Here is a 7,612-nt window from a genome sequence, read left to right as displayed (position 1 = left end):
TTAGGTCTTTATGCAAATATTGATAAAAGATAGAATGAACTTTTGAATATTCCACAGTATTGATCTTTCCCTGATCCACTTCTATGTGAAATTACTGTATGGCTCCGTAAGTTTTCTTATGTTGAGCATTTTCGATTAAATTAATTATTAACGTCCTTTGTGGTTAAATTAATTGAGTTTACTAGATACAAATTCATGTTTCATGTGATTTGTTAATTTCCAAATAAATCATTAATTTCTTGTAAAAGTAAGGTCGCTTTTGTTGTTCTTTCGGGAATGAAATTTTATGGGGGAGAGTTCTTAATTGAACTTGTGCTTATTTGCCAAATCTTTGTGGGAATGCGGCTGTGGAATATTGTAGGAGTTATCTTGTATCTTTATAAACTCCTTAATGAATACACTAAGTTTCGACTATGTAAAATCATCGAAGCAAAGTTGATATGATTTCTTTTAGTCATGAATAATCTCTTTGAGAATTTCATTATCATCCTGCTAGTTTTCGTACCTTTGCCAATTTATATTGACAAAAAGGGGGAGAATTATTTTGTAGTTAACACTACATATATATGGTTTACGGATCATTATGTAAGGGGGAGTGTTTTTCATTGTGAGATGAAGTATTAACTAAGGGGGAGTGATACATATCACCGTAGTATTATCGTCAAAGTTGTGATACAAATGAATTTTGATGTTGTGTGATAATATTATGACACTGTATAACAATAATTGAGATCATATGTTTTCTAATTGTTATGGCTACGGATCTTCAACAACTATGATGTTGAGTTGAACACATTCAGAATCACTGGAGTACTTAGAGTGACGAAGAATTCAAAGAATGTTGAAGAACCAAGGAAATCAAGCATTTGGATGAGAAGCTACAAAGTTTATTTCTTTTATAATCCATATGTATAGATAGTTTTATCACTAAAATTGACAAAGGGGGAGATTGTTAGAGCATTGCTCGGTCGAACTCACAAACGTTGCTATCTCAAGCTTGTTTGTCAAGTTTAGTTGTCAAAACTTAAGTCCTGATTTCTAGTCTACTTATAGCTACGTCTCGGATTAGGATAGAATATGTAGTTGAGCTTTAGACTTCACGGCGTTCATTCCGTTGAAGACGGAGATCTAATAAGGGGAGCTTAGAGGAACTTCATCAACAAAAGGTGTGTGGAGACTTGAACTCATCTATCACACAGAAGTCTATTCTATTCGATCTCCTATTGAGACTAAGTCGTATAACTATATAAACTTTTATATTATACATATTTGACATTTCGAGCTGAGTTTAGTTCACTTATATCTTTCTAGAAATATGTGTTGTAAATCTTTTTGCTTTAACTACGTTCATCATTATTCTCGACGAAAGTCAAAAGATGATCATGTGGAAATTTCCTTGTAACATCTTACATGATTTGTGTAAGTTAGTCATTTGATGTAAACTCGGAATGTTTCGTATTGATCATTCGATCACTTGAAAATTGCTTATAAGCTAATAGTTTATGTGATACATCTATTGCCGTCTTCTAAGAATGTTTCAATGATTGAAATGGGAGTTTAAAACAATTAACCATTGTCTGGATATAACACAGTATGCATACTGTTGTAAGAATGATTCAGGTCCGGGAACCAAGTATGCATACCTGTATGCGAACGGTTTTAACTGTTAAAGTCCGTGAACTAAGTTTGCGTACCCATTTGAAAACTGTTTCACCCGAGTTCGGTCCGGTATGACAGAATGCGTACCCGTTTGCGAACTGTCGGAAAAGATCAAAGTCCGGAACTTAAGTTTGCGTACCCGTCTGTAAATTTATGTGGTTAAGTTCTAAAATATGTTAAGTATGATTTCATACTCATGAACAAATACATTTATAAATTAAGGAATGCAATATTTGCGAACCGTGGCTAAAATGTTTATGAACTGATTCTTTTGAATCAATCCGATTTTGTTTCAATTGTGTCCTGTATACTTCTATGAGAATATAAACAATTGAACAACTGTATGAGTAACATAATTAGATTGATTTGATTATCATTTTATGTAGAAGTGTTAAGATGAACATGGTTAACACAAAAGTGTTCATGTGGCTAACTTCAGTTAACTGTAATTGATCCAACTCAATATACACATTTAGGTACGGTTACCCATATCTAAATAAAAGTATATTTCATTTGTGTGTAACAAGCTAAAACTACTTAACAGTGGAAAGATATTAGCTTGAATCTTAAATCAGGTTTCATCCAACAATGAATATTGATTGCTTTGTTACAAAGTTATCAAATCCTAATTTGAAGACTATATAAGGGAGAACTCTAGCAACTAGGAAACCTAATCCCCACACCTCATGTGTGATACTAGTTGCGATTAGAGTCGATTCTCCTTTAACCTAGGTTTTTCCTAAAATCATTATAGGTTAACGACTTAAAGACTTCATTGGGATTCTGAAGCCAGGCCCAACTATTTCTCTGTAATTGCGTGTTCTGATCTTACCTGTTCTATCGTATTGAGTACTATTTTCTCTCAGGTTTTCTCGAGATTTATCTCTGATAGGTAAGATATAAAAAATAATCGCAAATCTCTTCGTCTCATTCTTTGTGATTCCACAATAACTTGTTCTACTACCATATATATAGTTAACTTATTGTGAGGTGATTGATAATTTTAGGCTCTTCTTCGGGAATATAAGACCGGATTATCAATTGTTTCTTGTTCACCTTGATTTATCAAAAGACGGAACAAAAACTTTGTAGGTATATTTGTGAGAGACAGATTTATCTATCAGAATAGACTTTTCTGTGGGAGACAGATTTGTTTATCAAGTCTTCGACTTTGGGTCGTAGCAACTCTTAGTTGTGGGTGAGATCATCTAAAGGAATCAATTGCATAGAATCCTGCTAGGATTCAGAGGCGTAAGAAACGCGACTGTACCTTAATCAGCGTGATTAGGGCTCAACCACATTCCAGTCCAAAGTTAACTTGTAGTAGGCTAGAGTCTGTAGCGGCTTTATACAGTGTGGTGTTCAAATCTGGACTTGGTCCCGGGGTTTTCCTCGTTAATAAAATTTCTGGTGTCTGTGTTATTTATTTTCGCATTATATTTGTTTATATAATTGAAATATCACAGGTTGTGCGTAGTTCTATCAAGTGGTAAATCCAACCTTTGGTTGTTGATTGAAATTGATTGACACTTGAACATTGGTCTTTGGTACTGTTCAAGTTGTTTCTCATAATAATCAGGCTCGCGGATTTCTATCTGTTTGATTTTCTGATTACATTGAGAAACAAAGATATAACTCTTTGATATATTTTCCTTGATTGAGTCTGACTGTCTAGTTGATTCTCTTGGAATTATATTGGAGTTAGTACATACAGATTTCCTAAAGAAATATTGGGTGTGGTTGTTAGATCCCCGCTTTTTCAGAAGGTATCAAGGCAGGAAAACATGTTTAAGACCTCATAAGTCTGTGCTTGTAGCAAGCTGACTCTATATACATAAGTGTTATCTCTGACAAACGCATCACCAAAGAGAAAAGTTCAGTTTCTATGGAATCTATTAAAGAGAAAGACTTGTTATATCTCACACATAGATGAACATTCTGTTCCCATGAAACAGACAAGTATTGGCAAGTGTTACCCTGATTATCTTACTGACGAGTCTGACCCTGAAGTAGAAAGGGAAGCAGCCCAATAGAGTGTAGCGATTCCGAAACTTGTTAGAATCCAAGAAGTTCAAATCAATAGGCTAAAACACAAGGTCAATATAATGATTGGTATGGTAAAAGATTGTGACTCCCAATTTAGAGTTCTTCGAGAGGAAAATGCTGTAGTTTGTTCATCTCGAACCTTACTCGAGGCTGAACTCAAGGAAGATGCCCTAGAAATAGAACGTCTATTGAGTAATCTCTCTATTCAATGTAAAGGATGCTCTATGGAATCCACTATAATAATTGCTCCTGACTCAACAGTGTTGTGACTACATGTAATCATGTTTCTCTAATGAAACCTGTTTCAGAAGCTAATTTGCAAACCCTTCCGTATGCTAAAGATGCGGTTGATACTTCCATTCAAGTAATCACCACATCTCACGGAAGGAAGAAATCGTCTAAGATTGTTAATCTTACTCTCTCTAATCACACTGGTGATCAGAAAGTATGTCTCTTTTATGAAGGACAACCTTAATCTGATAATTGAAGTATACAAGGATCTTATCAACAGGCTGTCAAAATGCTCCAAACAAACTTCTTCTGGTATGGATTCAAACTTAGTCTCATACTTTGATGATAGTAAGTTATGATACTTTTTCACATCAAAAAGGGTTTCCTCCAAAAATTAGAAAAAGAAGAGGATTAAGCATGAAAAATATTCATTTGATGAGCAGAAAACTCATGCTTGTGTTAATTAATCACGAGGATTGAATTCTTACTCATGAAAAATCACGTTGAGTAAGATATGATACTAATCAGTTATACTTATTGGTAAAATACTTTCTGATTAGTTGAGCTATTCTCTTATCATTCATAGCTAAACTATTATCTTCAGATAAGTTTTTCCCAAGGATTTTTTTGTTTCAAGAATCACTTTGATTGTCTTCGTGTTAAATTTTTTTTTTTTAAAAGGTTTGTTTTTACAATTGAGTTGTGAGCTATATACTTTTGTGATTTAAGTTTTTCCTCTTGTGAGAATGTAAATTTTTGTTGAGCCAAAAATTGTGAGAGTATCTGATGACTCTACGAACATTATCTTCCTCATTCAAATTTGTTGAGTTAATTCTCTCAATTAGGTCTGAAACTTCCCAATATGAAGTATTGTCAGACATTTTGAAACAGGAAGTGCTTATGAGATCGATTGTGTATATAAAGAAAATGATGATGAAATAACTAATAACTAATAACTAACCAATTTATAGCATCCTTGCATGATTTCCACTTGAAACATGTTGAGTGTTTCAGAGAAATTGTTCCAGCTTTTTGTTGTTTCAGACTAGTTTAGATTGGTGTCTGTTGACGGAGTTTGCTATGCCTGAAGTTTTGAATTGCTGACCAGTAATTTTTGATCTCTTCATTTATGACTGACATTGTTGTAACTGTGGTTAAAAAAAAAAACTTTGAAGATCGGTCCGGACCAACGTCTTTAAACAAAGAAAACTTTCGATGACAGATGACCAGATGAAAGCACTATTCGCTATTAATGGAGAAAAAACAAAATCACATTAAACCAAAATACCAGAACGAAGAGGACAAAAAAAGGGGAATCTAATAAAAAAACAAGTTGTTAAAACCAAATTTATTATTCAGATTATGACATGCATTGAAAAATTAGATAAGAAATTTGAAGAAGAAAGAGGTGATTTTGTATATTGAGTTGACTCAGATTCTCCCCGATTCGTAGAGAGCACTTTTGTGGTATGTTAGAAAAGAATAGACTAAACTTTTGATATAGAATTTTTGGAGAACCAAATATATGAAGTAAAGTAATACTCAGTCAAAGACTGTGAAATGGATGAACTAAAATTAGTTTCTTTTTGAGTGGGGTCAAGAACATCTATAACCGATCTGGATAGGGTAAAAATATATTTTTTCTCGATCAATATTATTTCTCATTAAAAAACCAAATAACCCAATTACAAAAAATAGTCCAGAGGACTAAAACAAAAAAAAATCCAAACATACCAACTCTACTATCTTTTACAATCTAATAAAGAGGAGAATTCCCTTGAAAGACCCATATTTTACAGGTTTTGACAAGCTCATCTCAACCGTTATATGAAGATACAATTACAACAAGATTACGGTGTAGATCTTTCCATTAAAATCTGGATCAGTTGAAACCCAAAATAAAATGTAGGTGAAATTTATGGTTGTTATATTACTTTTCAAGTTTACTTTATCTAACTCACTGATCTTTTCAATTTTTTCCTTCAGGCACAGAGGAGTTAAGACATGGATTGATTATTTTGAACCCTTTATTGATTATGATTAATGTTGTAATTCATCATCAAGATCTGATTTAAAGTTTAATTAGTAGCTAATGGGAAATGAGGTAAGAGATTTATGATGGTCATAAATTTATTCTCAATGAGAGTCTAATAGTCCATCAATAAATTTGAATTTTGAATAATTATCATCAATTCAACGATTATTCATTTAAAATTTCGAGTAATTATCATCAATGAAAATTGAGTTTTGTTTGACTCTCTTCTTCTTGAATAATTTATCATCCTTTTACGAAAAGGTAACTCTATGTATATTGTAAGCTTGACCATTACTAAACAGTCATGCTTTGCGTTCAATCAATCTGATCTTGGTTTTCCTTATTTTAGTGCCACTTATTAGTACGTTGGGTTAAATTTGTGCTTGTTTATTAATCATAACACATTCCGCAAACAAACCCAAAATATAGGTCAAAAAGAATGAAATCATCTTTAGTTCATTGTCGATTTTTACATCTAGTCGAATCATAAAACAAAAAAAATCTGAATATCAATTTTCACGCGTAAAGAAAAAAAAAGCATGATAAAATTCATGAGAGAGATGAGGGAGAAAATATAACTAGAGAAGTCATTGAGATATAATACTGCATCCGGTTTAGTCGAGATGCCCCTATCAAAACCTGGAAGATGTGGGCCTGTCAACGGATCCTACTCTCTAACAAAATCTGTAAATAAACTTGATCCTCAAGTTCCATTAATGTCAGGAAAACTTGTATTTCTCCGCGAGCTAACTCAGCCCCTCTCTTTACCAGTTTATCTGCAGAGAAATTAATATCTCTCTTGGAGTGACTGTAAATCACTCTCTGCAGACTCTATTTATTCTTAATCCATCTAGTTACCACAAACCAAGGAAGCTTACCTGACATGAAGGGTTGTTGCTGCCCAGTCAGATTTTATTAATAGATCTTGAACTTAATTTTTTACTGCCCATTCAGATGCATATATAACAATAATTATTTCTGCTCTAAAATTCTTGCCAATACCCACTCCTCCTAACTCTGCATGAACAAAACTTCCATAACTATCTCTGCATAAAAAACCAAATCCTGCATTTCCAAGATTTCCTCTTGATGCTCCATCACAACAAACCATTATCTGATTTATTTTTGGTAAATAAAGTCTAAACTCCCGGATTCTCTGTACTTTTATTGGTCTTCTATCTATATAAATTTCTGAGAACTTGATGTTAGAGCACTGGTTGGTCGAACTCGCTAGTTTTGCTATCTCAAGTTTGTTTGTCAAGGTTAGTTGATCAAAACTATATACTTGATTTCTAGTCTACCTATAGATATGTCTCGGATTAGGATAAAAGTGTGCAGTTGAGCTTTAGACTTCACGACGTTCACCAATTCAAGAAGAATATCTACTGAAGAGCTTGGAGGAACTTCATCAACAAAAAGTATGTGGAGACTAAACCTTATCTATCACTCATAAGTCTATTATATTCTATCTTCTAATGAGACTAAGTCGTATAGTTATATAGACTTTTATATTATACACATTTGATATTTCGAGCTGAGTTTATCTCGTATATATATTTCTCGAAATACATGTTGGAAGCTTCTAGTTTTAGCTAAGTTTATCGTATACTTGACGAGTTTAGTAGGAGACAATTTATTTGG

The sequence above is a fragment of the Papaver somniferum genome, unplaced genomic scaffold (genome assembly GCF_003573695.1).
Source record: "Papaver somniferum cultivar HN1 unplaced genomic scaffold, ASM357369v1 unplaced-scaffold_99, whole genome shotgun sequence".
Lineage (NCBI taxonomy): Eukaryota > Viridiplantae > Streptophyta > Magnoliopsida > Ranunculales > Papaveraceae > Papaver > Papaver somniferum.
This window is presented reverse-complemented; position numbering follows the sequence as displayed.